Consider the following 14,868-nt stretch of genomic DNA (forward strand, 5'->3'; position numbering starts at 1 on the left):
ATGTATGTGCCTATTGAAGTGAAACTCGCAATTCGATATTGGGTCACAGGCGGCGATTGCATTATCCTCCTAGTGCGTAAACAAATCCATTAGCCTGTCCCCGAACCACCAAATACACAAAGGAGACGCGTAAAAAAAGCGAATAAAGCAAATCGATACTCTCATTCAATCTGAAAATTGCGATAACAAACAGATGAAAGCAAAAATAGCTTTCAAAACTTACACCAATTAAACATTTTCGAAATAAATCAAATAGCAGCTCGCTCACAAAGAGCAAACATTCGATATGGAAAACTATTGCGCAATGTAGGTCACGTCGATTGCGCAACCGACGAGAACCGCATACATACATACATCCGGTAGACGTATTCCGGTGAGAGCTTTCGGCACTGAAACTATGTAAAAATAAAGGCTATCGTCATCACACCGTCTACTGAGGAACTGGAAAGCGATCCAGTTTCCAGTTCAGCCAATAACACACTATGTATGTCGCAAATGCAATTATTCGATTAGGAGTAAACCGATTATGCACTTACCAGCATTAGAACGGCCGTCTGGCAAAATTTAATCAACAGTATGTCTAAGACGTATTATATAAGGAAAAACTGCCGAAAAGCAAATATTACACATACATATACATATGTATATGTGTGTGTGTGTTTGGAAGAAAAGTGTGCGGTCAAAGCTTTACGGTTAGATTATAACACAAAAACGTGTCCCATTTTTTTTTTTTGCTTTTTCTTCGTAAGCAGAAAACTCCACAGTAACTTGTTCCTTTTTTATTCGCCGTATAAATTTGCAATACGTACAAAAATGAAAACGCTCGGTATACAAGCAAAAAAAAACACAAATCGTACGACTTTCGGTCATTACTATTGTTAAACAATTTTTAAAAAATTAATCTAATCAAACTGACCCGTGTCCTTACAAAAAGTGGGTCGGCGAGTAAATCGTTTCCGCTCAACATAAACTTTAATACTTATTCTCGACTGGACAAAAATGTTGATGGTAAAACTTGTTGGTAACGATACCTACGTTTCGTGTTGAATCGATTCACTTGCATTGCCAGTGACCCGAAAGCTTAATACCACAAAATGGGTCAGTCCATACTGTGGTGGATTGTTTGAGTGTGTGTTTTCAGCCTGGGTCACGCGAAAATGACTTTTAATCTTTTAATTTAAAATAGCATTACCAACACTACCAACATTACCAACACAATAAAATTGCGTTTTACAGATTCAACTAATAAATGTAAATAGCAGATGCTACGAAACGTATCTACATACATATTTATAATAAATGGCAGACGTTGTACTGCAAATATGTACATACATACATAATAATACTAAAATTTATACTTTTCCCATGATGCCATCACGGTTGCACTTAAGCGACAGTAATTACCTACAATAATAAATTTGCACATGTATAAATATGAATTATATTCAAATAGTGGTGACAGTGGGTAGGCTGTTTTTTTCAATTTGATGATAAACCGTTTCTACAATTACATAATAAATCAGATAAATCGTCAAACTCTAATAATAAAAAACGAACAACTTGGAGTCACAAATATCCAAGTCTGACCACCAGTACTACAGAAATTCTTCTGAATAAATTCTTTTCAATCGAGGTCAACCCACGGCATGAACCTGAGAACCTTTCGGTGGTTAGCATTAACGCAACCACCGAACTATATTGCTGCCTAAGTACGTTAGAAAAAATGCTCTCAATTAAAATAAATCTTGTCAATGTGCCTGAAGAATTCGTTTTTTTTAATGCATCAATAAGATGAATTTCATTTCTATCCGCTCAGTCAACATTTCACGTTGATCCAAATGTGTTTTAAAGCATTGTCCAGTATTTCTATAACTGAATTTTATGATATTAAATTTAGGTCACATCAAGACCGACAAGATGACAGCAAAATATACTGATAGATTGTGATTTCAAAAGTATATGCTTGTAATTTATAATCAGATTACCGATCACAGTTATCGAGAAGGCATCGATTACAATCATGTGTCTAAAATACCAATCGAAAGCCAGCATCACTCTTTTCATATGGTAAATATTATTTTATCATATGTATACAAAACTTGGCATTAATGTGATTATGCAATTCGTAGTACATATATTCGTCAATATATTCAAACGCATACACATTAATAGCATTAAATATAAAATTATACACAGATTGAAATGAGAATGTAATAAAAATATAAACAAGTGTAATTACAGTGGGTCTACGTGACGAGCCAGAATGTTAAATTACAGAAAACACAAATATCAGAAGGCAAAGATCAAAAATCGAAAGATCTTAAGTCGAAAGATAAAAAAGGGTGCATGGTAAACGGTACATACTCACTTAATTTGCGCGAGCAGGGTACAACAGGAACAAGAGGAACAGGCTTTTCCTCCCGTATTCTGCGCGCGCACATTAATACGGGAGGAAAAGCCTGTTCCTCTTGTTCCTGTTGTATCCTGCTCGCGCAAATTAAGTGAGTATGTACGTGAGTATGTACCGTTTACCATGCACCCTTTTTTTTTGATCTTTCGACTCAAGATCTTTCGATTTTCGATCTTCGCCTTCCGATATTTGTGTTTTCTGTAATTTAACATTCTGGCTCGTCACGGAGACCGAATTACAGTATGTGCATATGACAAAGTAAATCGCCCAGACACTGTATGTAAATATTATATAGAAAATATACATAACTTGCAAACAAGTCATCACATACATTGTATTGCCTATTTACGAAGATAAATAAAATAAATGGACAGATTCAACGAACTTTTTCAATAGTTTGAACATCAATCGCTATCAAATCATAAAATAAAAATGCGATTCGTGCAGGGCAAGCAAAATTAGTTTCGGCAAAGAAAAGTGCGCGAAATTGGGAGTGTAAGGAAATAATTGACGATAATGAACACTAATGAAATTCGGCTTGTAATGTACAACGGACTTGACACGCACCAGTTCGTTAAGTTACCCCGGATGGATTAGCTGTAATGAACACAAATAAATTACGAGAACGGTGACCACCGACAGTGTAGAGGTCAAAACCAATGTCCAACGTCCTTGCAGGAGATTCCAACAAAAAGCCAAGTGTTATTTAAATGAACATCGAATAGAAAATTGGTTGCATGAAAATGATAAAAATTTTTGTACACATGTACGCAGGCGTACGCTCAAAGCACCTGTAGGCCGGTAAAGAAAAACGGGTAATTACGGTGCGGTGAACCCGTCCAACCGTAAGTAAACTGACACTCATATTGCGGTATACTAATCCAATCAAACATTAATTAAAGGTATATTATTGACGAAGGGAGCAACGATTACTAGGAAAGTCGTTGAGGCAGAGACGATTCAGAATGCAAATACATACATTCAATATCGCCATATTCAAATACAAATAAATTGTTAAATAGGTAACTTCATGGTAGCAATAATTTATCTTTGTTAACTTTTCGTTACGAAAAATATTTTTTTCTATTCTATTCATTTTTAATCTATACCAGGAAGGCTATTTTTAATCTATAACAGGTTACCCCAATGCGCCTTCCTGGCCAGAAACATTGTACATTTGATACAAGTATTATACAAAGTAAACTCTGATAGGAAACGATCAACCTGGAGTCACAAATCCATGGTCTGGCCGACAGAAACCAGTGGGATTTGAACCCGTTATTATACGCTTACCACTAGTCTATTCTGCTGATATATTTTTACTATGGTACCATTACAGGTTGCCCCAAAGCAACCTCTACGATTTAACATATGTATATGTATAAATTTTGAATTTTGAAATTATATTCAAATAGTGCGTGACAATTAAGCGGCAGGTGACCAATTTGGTGAGGAACCGTTTCAACAATGAAATCTGCAAAATTAGCAAACTCCGATAGGAAGCGATCAACCTGGAGTAACAAATATCCGAGGTGTGACCAGCAACACTGAATCAGGGCTTGAACCTGTGACCCCTCACTTATTAGCGCTATACGCCAACCATTGAGCTATGTATGTACATATGTTGCTGGTTATTTTACTCTATATTCTAATTAGTATTTATTTCAATTGTTTTGTAGTTATTTCAAACTTTTTTCAACGTTAACAAATTTTCACACACTGAAGGAAAATTCTTAATACGTTGATAGCGTTCGTGGTCTGACCAGCAGTTATAATAATTTATTTTCAATCGAAGCATTTATAAGCAGCAGAATAAGTTATTTTCAATCGAAATTAAACCCGGGATTTCTCAGTGGTTAGAATTAACGCAACCACCAAGCTATACCACAGGTTATAAGTAAGGCTGTATTCAGTGTATGAATCGGGTGTTTGATTTTTTGATTGGAGTGGGACTGGTTAAAAAATACAAAAAAAAAGTTCGAATTTTTATTTTTTTAGTTCACACGGTGCGAATAGCCTGGACAATAACTTGGACATTACACAAAACGTGGCAACAGGGGATCAAACCGTTTTAGCACTTGCCACGGGGATTCAGTACGCGCCGCGCTCAACGGTCAGTGTGAGAATGATATTCACCTTGGAATGGCGGCTCTGCTTCAGCCACTACTTTTTTTCATTTATTGCACTTATTTAATTGAATATATAATAAAATGATTTTTTTAGAGATTTGCATTATTTTAACTTAAAACACACATTTTTAACTGGACGCTTGGTGTCCAACACAGTGGCTAGCGGATTATTTTGGCACAGTAAGGCAAGTTAAAAGTAATGGAAAAATGCATTCGAATGAGCGGGACATACACACATACATACATAAAAATCACCCCCCTTAAGTGTATTCGGTGGTATTTTATTTTTATACTGACATAGATTTTAGTGACCGATAACGGTGATTCCCATATTTTAAGAATGAATATGATATAATAAAATAGACGTTTTATTAGACGATAACCCAGATTTGAATTTTGTATGAATTTTAGAATTATGTGAAGAGTGCCTTTGAAGAGAGCTTGAGAGCGTGAACATGATTGCAGTGGTGAAAGATATTACTAATACATTAGAACAGTCAATATACTAGGTATTTAGGATATTATTTTTTTTTTATTCAATCAATCAATCTATGTACACTCGTCATTACAGATCGCTCCAATGTGATGAATGTACTATGTAAATGAAGAAACATACCAAATTATACACATAATTCGAAATTATACATGACATTTGTGGTCAAACACAGCAAAGTACATTGCAAACATCGTATACAACACGATCAACAAACATTTATTCTACAATACGAATTTTTACACAACAATCATCCACAGAGACATCTATGGAGAGAAACTCGGCGAACCTTGAGATATAACAAGATTTTGCGAGAGAAATGGGGAGGGAAAGCCAATTTTGCAGGAATCGTTTCATTGAAAATCATAAAAATTGGCAAAATCTGATAGGAAACGACCGACCTGGTCACAAACCAAGGTCTGGCCAGCAGCAACCAGTGTGACACAAACTCATGACCACACTGACCATAGCAAGATATGCTAACCACTAGTCCATGCTGCTGGTTATTATTTATTTATTTATTTTACATACATATTTTTACATACATACATATATACAAATATACCAGGAAGGCTTAACAGGTAAACCCCAAATGCGCCTTCCTGGTCCACATAATTATTACATAGATGCATGTAAATCTAAACAATATCTGACATCTATCGTCAGATATTACAAATATCGTATTAATACGATAAATAACGATGAATAACTTTCATGTAACAATACGAATTTTATATTCGATAAACAACCACAGAGACATCTATGGTGAGCAATATGGCGAAACCTAAGATATAACAATAACTAAAGGTTCGCAACAGCAAATTGGGAAGGAAACGCCAATTTTACAGGAATCGTTTCAATGAAAATCAGAAAAATTGGCAAATTCTGATAAGAAACGATCGACCTTGACAAATCAAGGTCTGGCCAATAGCGAGACTTATAGAATAGAACTTAGAACTCGTAATATCAAGTACGAGATAATTCAACATTCACCACTAGACCACGCTACTGGTTAATTATATTGATAATCTACATTAATCATCACTTCACTAAAATATCGAAAATCCGACATATAGTATCAGATAGATACATATGTACATAGACGTGTATGAGTCTGTACTATGTAGCTCTTAGTAAAATAGTAGGGGATTTGATAAAACACATTATGGTATACCAACTTTTAGCCAGTTCCATTACTGATATCAAATGAAATCGATAAATGTATGAACTCAAACCATCGAGGAATAAAAATAAATCATACCATCAAAACAGTACCTGTCAGTTCGAATCCAATACGATAACGTCTTAACTGCTATTAATACCATATTACATAACGCGAATGCAAAAGAGAAAATTTGTGATCTTGCGATAGAGAAGCGACCGATATGCATAGCCAACCACGTAACCAATTGAACCCAAGCCTACACGCCACTCTGGAGAAAACGAGAGTGGGTGTGCACTCGTAGTCGGTACCATTGCATCAAACCAGAGAGGAAAACTGAACGAGTGGATGTTGCATTCTGACAGTTAAACGAATACCTATGTACTATGCTGTTGAGCAACGGGGTCACCGATATACCCACATACTAAAATTATATCTGTTTATATGTATATATCCCAATTTAGATTCAACCACGTGTACATATACTCGATCTGCTCTGCCATCTGCCGCAATCGGTAAACAGCATTTGAATGAATAAATTGATTCGGGAGTGTTTATGAAATTTTACATTTAACCCACATATTTAATTAGGGTTTGCAATACCGGACAAAACATAGATACCGGTATTTCGGTATTGTAAATACTAAAACCGGTATTGTAAATATCAAAACCGGTATTACAAAAAAAAAAAACGGGAAATGGAATTATGATACTTGAGGGATAATTTAACATCAGTTACATAATAAATTTAGTATAAAAAATAAATTTATATCATTTTACAACATTAAAAAAAATTATGTCACAATCCAAGGGGTACAGGAGCAGTTTGATCCGCGGTAGAAGGATTTTTTTTTATTTAAGTCGACCTAAATTCCAGACTCCCTATAAATCTTATATATTATTAATATTTAAGAGATTTTAAAGGGGGAAAAATAGATCATAAGCATATAATTTTAATTATTACAAATACCTTAGATTTATTGATTCTATGAGTTATATGACCTTAAAAAGGCCAGTTCATCAATGGTGGAATCGCTCAATCTTGATGGGATCTTCGTGCATAATTGAAATCAATTATGTTTACATTCAAATTTGCTCAAGTTTTAATACCGAAATTCCGGTATTCCGTCTTTTGAAAATCGGTATTTCAGTATCTGAAAATTGGCTAAAATACCGGGATCCCGGTTTCGGTAATACCAGTATTGCAAACCCTATATGTAATATATGTATGTACATATTTATATACGGTTACCCGACAACTCGTTCACAGATTTTCCGTAAACCGAGGATGCGCTCCAGGCATTACGTATACGGCCATCTCTTTCTCACCCCGTCTGTTCACCATGATCTCGTTTACTCTGCCATTACGTATGCAGCCATCTCTTTCACAGACCGTCTGTTCACCGATAACAGACGGTCTGTGAAAGAGATGGCTGCATACGTAATGGCATAGTAAACGAGATCTTGGTGAACAGACGGGGTGAGAAAGAGATGGCCGTATACGTAATGCCTGGAGCGCATCCTCGGTTTACGGAAAATCTGTGAACGAGTTGACGTGTCACCGTATGTACATATTTATATACATAGATAAATAAATTTAAATCGATAACTATGTAAATGTGTAATCTATTATATAAACGCATTGTGAATATCAAACAAATCATATTTGAGTAAAACATTACATATGCATATGGCTAGCGAAAGTACGCAATCGATTTCATATAAACAGAAATTGTTTGTTATAAATATCTATTACTTTTACGAGCTGTATAATAAATATGAAAGAAAAAATATTACTCGGAACGTAAAAATGCTATAAACCGTTATATATATAGATTTTCTTTGAGTTTTTCGGTCGCCCTCTAGTCAAGTTTTCCCACAAGCTTACCTGGGCTGTTAAACTGATTTTTTGTAACTGCGGCAAGTTGGAGTTTTAATCGAGTGGTTTTCGCGAACATTTTTCAATAGCACGTCTGGTAAATATCACCACAGTATCCGGGATATACATATGTATATATTATAGATATGGAAGTTACAAACCTATGTATCTGCGGTTGACTTGGCATTTAAATCAATGATAGCACGGGAAAACAAACGATAAGATATCGACTTAGTCTAAATAAATGTATATAAACACGTTTCCTTACATTATCAAACTTGGCATACTTACTCTATAGGTATCAGCGAATATTTTTCTTTTGATAAAAATTAACAATCCTTATTTTTTCCATGTTTGTAGATAAATGCGGCTTCGATTTTATTAACTAATAAAATAATAAAAACAATTGAACTTTTCATAAAATTTTCAAATAAAAAAACGAATGTCTGAAAGAAATTTGAAAATTTAAAATACACCTAAATGACACGCAACTTAAATAGTTGAGTTTTTGAAAATGATCGCAATTACTGTATGTATGTATCTGATTTGGATCGACCCGGGAATTCATTTCCGAAAATATTTACGTCTCAAATCCCGGAAATGCTAATCTCGAATCCCAAGTATATTGCATATTCTTATCTCATATTTAATGAACTTTCAAAAAAATGACTTGTCTTCTTAACAATTTTCTTTAACGGTATAATAAGCTTATTTCCCTAGGATATGGAAAGTATCCCAAATAAATCTGCTGCTAAAATCTGGAAAACCAGCCAACGAAGTATCTTCCTACAGACCTATAAGTATCCTGCCATGCATTTCTAAACGTTTCGAGAAGATCTTTTTAACCCGTCTCACATCAGTACTGGAGGAAAATAATTTACTCCCTGACCATCAGTTCGGATTCCGTACTAAGCACTCGACCATGGAACAAATTCAAAGAACGGCCCACAAAATTAGACAATCTCTAGAAAACAAAGAATACTGCTCTGCAGTCTTTTTAGACATCCAACAGGCGTTCGATAAGGTTTGGCATGAAGGATTGAAATATAAGCTCAAGCAAAACCTTCCGCATACGCTTTATGCTATCATCAATTCGTACTTTTCCGAGTAAAACACCAAGAGGACTACTCTAAATTTCACGAGATCAACGCCGGAGTACCACAGGGATCTGTATTGGGACCAGTACTGTATACATTATATACGGCAGACCTCCCTGTGTCGAAAGATGTACTGACAACTACTTTTGCAGACACGCAGCCCTACGAACCAGCAGCAAAAATGCAGAAGAAGCCTCTTAAATCCTTCTATGTCAGTTGGATAAATGCGTCCAATGACTAAAGAAGTGGAGAGTGAAAGCCAGCACTAGTAAATCAGTCCATGTAACTTTTACATTGAGAAAAGGGAACTGCCCACCCGTCATGATGGAAAACATAATGCTTCCGCATAGAGACTCTGTTAAGTATCTGGGAATACACTTTGATAGACGCCTTGTCTGGAAAACTCACATCAAGAAAAAACGCAATGAACTTAATCTAAGAACTAAAAATATGCATTGGCTATAGGTGGAAACTCTGCTTTAGCATTGGAAAACAAGATACTCGTGTATAACACAATCATTAAACCGATATGGACCTACGGAATACAACTCTGGGGCTCCGCTAGCAGTTATAACTAAAGAGCGGAACAACTTTGCGCAGTTCATTGTTCATTGTTCGCCGTGCTTTGTTCATTTTTATGATGAACCTTTTTTTAATGCTCTCTAGCTTTGTAGTTTGTTCTGTTTCCTGGAAAATAGACCCAAAACGCCCTGTTTCCTGAAGTAGCCGCGAAACTTAGCATCGGTTATAGGAAGCGTCTTGCGTGCCGTGCCATCCAAATCTTTTGGCGTATGGTGTGAATTGCATATTGTTTATAATAAATTAACTAAAAATATTTTATCATCAAATTATTAGTGTAAAACATTTATACGCTTAATTATATATTTTCCAAACAGAATTAGTACTCCGTATCCTATATGATTCGCTAGTACGAAGCATTTTTGAGTTTTCTTCTATTATATGGAGACCTAGTGATAGCGTCCATTGTTTGAGAATCGAGAGAGTACAGGGGAGGTTTCTCAGATATACCTACATGATAATTTACGGTCGCTATCCTTGGCTCTATCCTAGTGCTTACCTGCTGAAAACACTAGATTATAATTCCATCGAATCACGACGTATGGAGACTGTAGAGTATATTTGGGGAAACATTTATATACATTACTGGTTGTTTTGGTGAGCAATCCTCACATTCTTCCAGAATTGAGCTTCAATGTTCCCAGCCAACTCAGATACGTTAATTACCGCAATTTATTCTCCTCACCTGGGGCACGTACCAATTTAATGGTTTCTATTAACTTGAATTTGTTTAATCTACAATATGCTGATCTGGTTGAGGGATTGTTTAATTTGAGATCGTAACGTTTTCTATTATTGTATTTGTTTTATATTTACGTTAGTTTTGTTTGTTTATTACGTTTTATTTTCATTTTATTGCATGTTTTTTTTTTAGCCATAGTGACAACTTGGAACTACTATGTAATTTCACTATGGCAACATTATAATAAATAAAAAAGGTAAAATACGGATAAAAAAATAATTTTCGGAATAATTATCCGTAATAAAAAAAAGTTTCAGTATTTTTGGAGTGAAAATAAAAAAATTCTGACAACATACTTTTAAATTGCACTCCATTAAAAAGAAAACAATAATTCACATGCACAAAGACTCGTAAATTTTTTGGAATTAGTTTTTTATTATTTCTAAGAAACTATTTCAAATAAATTTATCTTTACATATGTATTTGTATGTACATACATGTGTACATATTTTATTTTATTTATTTATTTTATTTTACATATATATGTATTATATATACCAGGGAGGCCTAACAGGTAGACCCCAATGCACCTTCCTAGACAATTAATTACAAACATTGCAGCATTTTTATTAAATAAATCGCTGTATTTCGATAGGCTGAAGAACACGAAATTAACAATTAATTAATTAATTAATCCATAGAGACATCTATGGATTTAGACTTGTATATAAATTTTTACATATTGTACATAAATCAAATTCAGATATTTGTGACAGCGGGCAGGATGATTTTTGCCAATTTGATGGAGGAACCGTTTCAACAATGAAATCAGATAAATTGGCAAACTCTGATAAGAAACGATCGACTTGGAGTCACAAATATCCAAGTCTGACCAGCAGTATTAAAGATTAGCATAAACCCAACCACCGAGTCATACTACTGGCTATATTTTATTATAAAATATTAAGTAAGTTTTTTTAATATATAAATATACTATATCTCTGTTTTGGGCAACTCTCATCCTACGATTTTTTTGAAGATCGTCTAATTTTTTTCTGATTTATAAATCAATCTTCAGCAAATATAATATGTATGTAAAATATATGTAGAGTAGGTATATTTCAATAAAATAATAAACATTTTTTTCATCATCCCGAATCCCGAGAATACTGGGAAATTGAAAAATTACGAATATTATTATTAAACACTAGTCGCAATACAATACATAAATTTTTCCAACTGTTGATATAACCATTACACTGTTCGACAAAAAACAAACTTTTTTTTTTGGTTCAGAGACGAGATATGACTTTTCGGAGATATGCGTTTTTTAAATCGCGCGATTTTTCTGACTTGACTATTGATTTGAACTGGACGACTACTTAGAGAGATTTAAAAGCTGAAAAGTACTACAAATGAAAGATAAAATACCCGACTATAGATTCCAATATTCATTTTGAACAGAAAATTGACAGATTTTGAGACATCGACCGAACAACACCAAGATATAGAAAAATCGCACGATTTAAAAAACAGATATGTAGACAGTATGTGTCTACGAATCTCGATCCAATCAACATTTTTTATTACCAGATTCGTGTTCACTGGGCATAGATCTATAAGAAAAGTCATATCTCGTCTCTGAACCATTTTTCGTGTCGAACAGTGTTATCATTATATATACATCGCTTAAAAAGATAAAGAAGTTCAGCTTTTGAATCAATATCCGGCCATAAACGACACTTACATAAGAAATAAACATAACCACGACCTTCGTGAAATGTTTATATGCCTATTTCGTCTCATGCTATGACTAACGTTAAAATATAGGGTAATATATTTCGTCAGTCAAGCGACTGCTGAATTTCGGATAGCCATAATAATGTTCAGAGGTGTTAAAACTCGGGCATCCAAAATAACGTTCACGGGAAAGTGTTGCACGGAGTGAGATCGACCAAGGAATAGACCGTCCCGTTAGTTTTCCCGGAAAAGTTGGGTAACCTAAATACGTCGCTCGCGTCAACGGAACCAAACAGGGCCGAGTGCGCAAGTCAACGGGAAACAAAGAGCCTTTATTGCCGTTTCGTTCTTGCCCATTTAAAGATCTGACAGCTGTCACAGTCGCTCTCGTTCGACTCAGCAACAGCGTCGAACAGCTGACACGAACAACAAAGAATTGTCAGAACTGTTGGGCCGCAAGCTGGGACGATCACTATCGCGACACGATCGCACTTTTGGGCCAACACGTACCTACCTATCTTAGTAGATCTCAATTCACATCTAAATGGCCGATTTTAGCACGATCGAGTGCCGACAACGTCCCACAACGAATGGACAATGGAAAATCAATGTGCTTGGCAAAACACCCACAAAAGAATCATATTTACACACATCTATCGACTCCGTGAAAATAAGTACGTTTAAATTCGAACTTTCGAAATTAGTCCTCTCTGGTTTCAACATTCCGCAAACCGGCGGATTAAACTTCAACTTAAATTCGAATTCAAACCCTAAAAACTCTCAACTATCGAACAACATCGTAATTGGGAACCCTGAAAGTGATCTTTTTGTTTTGTACGTAAAACACTGTATAAATAAAACCAATGTGGGGCATTTGATTTTGCACAAACTTCTAATGCGTAAAAACATTCGATAAATAAAATTCAATACCAATTTTAATTACATATTTATTTAGAAATGATAAAGTAGATTTAATGTATACTAGGAAAAAACAAATTTCGTATACTATGTTTATCTATAATATAATATTTTGAAGATATAAGTGATTTTAATGAAAAGTAAACATAAACATCAATTTTAACGATCTATGTTATTTAGAATATTCATAAGTAGAGGTAGGATAGCCAAGGTGCCGCTCATTGTTCCATTGTTGTAAATCCTATGTAAAAAAGGTTCGGCAAACCTTTAACAATGCATTTACAAAATTTGAACAATACGTGGCACCCTCTGGGTCCGGGCTTTATTCATAAGCAAATTGAATAATTTAAAAATGAATTTATGACTAAGGATAGGCGCGACCGTGCTATTTGCCAGGAAAGGGGGAAAACTACAAAGCTAGATAGCAAAAATAATTTAAAAATGAATTTATGACTAAGGATAGGCGCGACCGTGCTATTTGCCAGGAAAGGGGGAAAACTACAAAGCTATGTAGATAGCAAAAAAAAAAGGTTGACCATAGAAATTGACAATGGTGAGCCCATTTTTGCATGCTGGTGCCATTAAAAGATTAGCTCTTATATTGAAGTAATTTCGCTCATTGAGAACTATAAATTATATATTGGATATAATATACATATAACCAGATCTTACATTTATACAATGGCTGCCTCTGTGTAAAGTCAATTAATGTTAAGTTAGGGGAATTTCTTCCTGTATTATATTTTCAACAGTAGGAATTACTACTCAGTATTGTTAAAACAAATTCAATTTGAACGAAACTTTTACATAATATCTCAACGAATGCTTATAAACAGCATCGATCGACCTAAAAAGTAATTTTGTAGTGGGAATTTTCAGGTATATTCGCAGTTGCTAAGGCCAAATAATAAACGGCTATATACATATATGTAGCTCACTATTAATTAATGAAATAATACTAAAAAGTTGTGATCACTTAAAATGATTGTATGATTTATCAAAGTAACAAAAAAGTACTTATGTATAATATTAAAAAAATCCCAACGATTCCAAAATTGAAAGTTGGCAATCCTGCGTTTACGTAATAGACCTGCAAACAAAGCGCCAGGTTAACGGGATGAAAACAGAGGTGTTAGAAAGGGACAGAGCGAGTGACGTTTGATGGCAATGACTGTCAAATGCATACAGACTCGCATAGCTGTGTCCCTCTCGCGCGCGCACAACAGCTGACAACCACAACAAAGCGCGCACACAAGCGACGCGTCTATCGATCTGGATCGTAAACAAAACATACGATATATTATACAACACGAATGATCCAGTTATTATTTCACAGCTTGAAAATTTAAATCGACCCATTTGAATACTTACACACAATTGCGTCGCAGATTACACCATTGTTACATATTACAACATCTCCGTTCAGGCTTACAAGACAGCATCCCGCATAAAACCTGCATTCAAAACATAGATGTATACAAATACAGCGGCATATACACGTCGGTGTATTTATTTGATGCGCGCTGCGTCGCAGGTGGGACGGGGCGCAATGACACGTTGCCGGGATGATTTCGTACTGTGAAAACCGGTCGGTGAAGGCTTTCTATTACTGACCTGATGAAGGGCGTAGGCTTAGGGCCCGGGACTGCGCCCTGCTTCGGGGCTCACTGCCCAAACCGTAAAACACTTCGATTTATTTTGTAGTGGCACCTGTGTGACCAGTGTGCACAAATACTCCCACGCACTACACACGTCATATTGCATAATTCGTAAAATATC

At 35.1% G+C, this 14,868-nt stretch overlaps 1 protein-coding gene across 4 annotated transcripts in view; it reads right to left on the reverse strand.

Annotated features, from left to right (window-relative positions):
- The window catches only part of Ypel (Yippee-like), a 106,482-nt gene extending 91,645 nt beyond the window's left edge, over positions 1 to 14,837 (reverse strand). For all 4 annotated transcript variants that reach the window (XM_077433565.1, XM_077433563.1, XM_077433566.1 and 1 more), the window contains exon 1: positions 14,704 to 14,837. The gene's annotated coding sequence lies outside the window, so the exon portion shown is untranslated. The remainder of the gene's footprint in view (positions 1 to 14,703) is intronic.
- Between the last annotated feature and the right edge of the window lie 31 nt (positions 14,838 to 14,868).

This window comes from Arctopsyche grandis, chromosome 6 (genome assembly GCF_051622035.1).
Source record: "Arctopsyche grandis isolate Sample6627 chromosome 6, ASM5162203v2, whole genome shotgun sequence".
In the NCBI taxonomy this organism is placed as follows: Eukaryota; Metazoa; Arthropoda; class Insecta; order Trichoptera; family Hydropsychidae; genus Arctopsyche; species Arctopsyche grandis.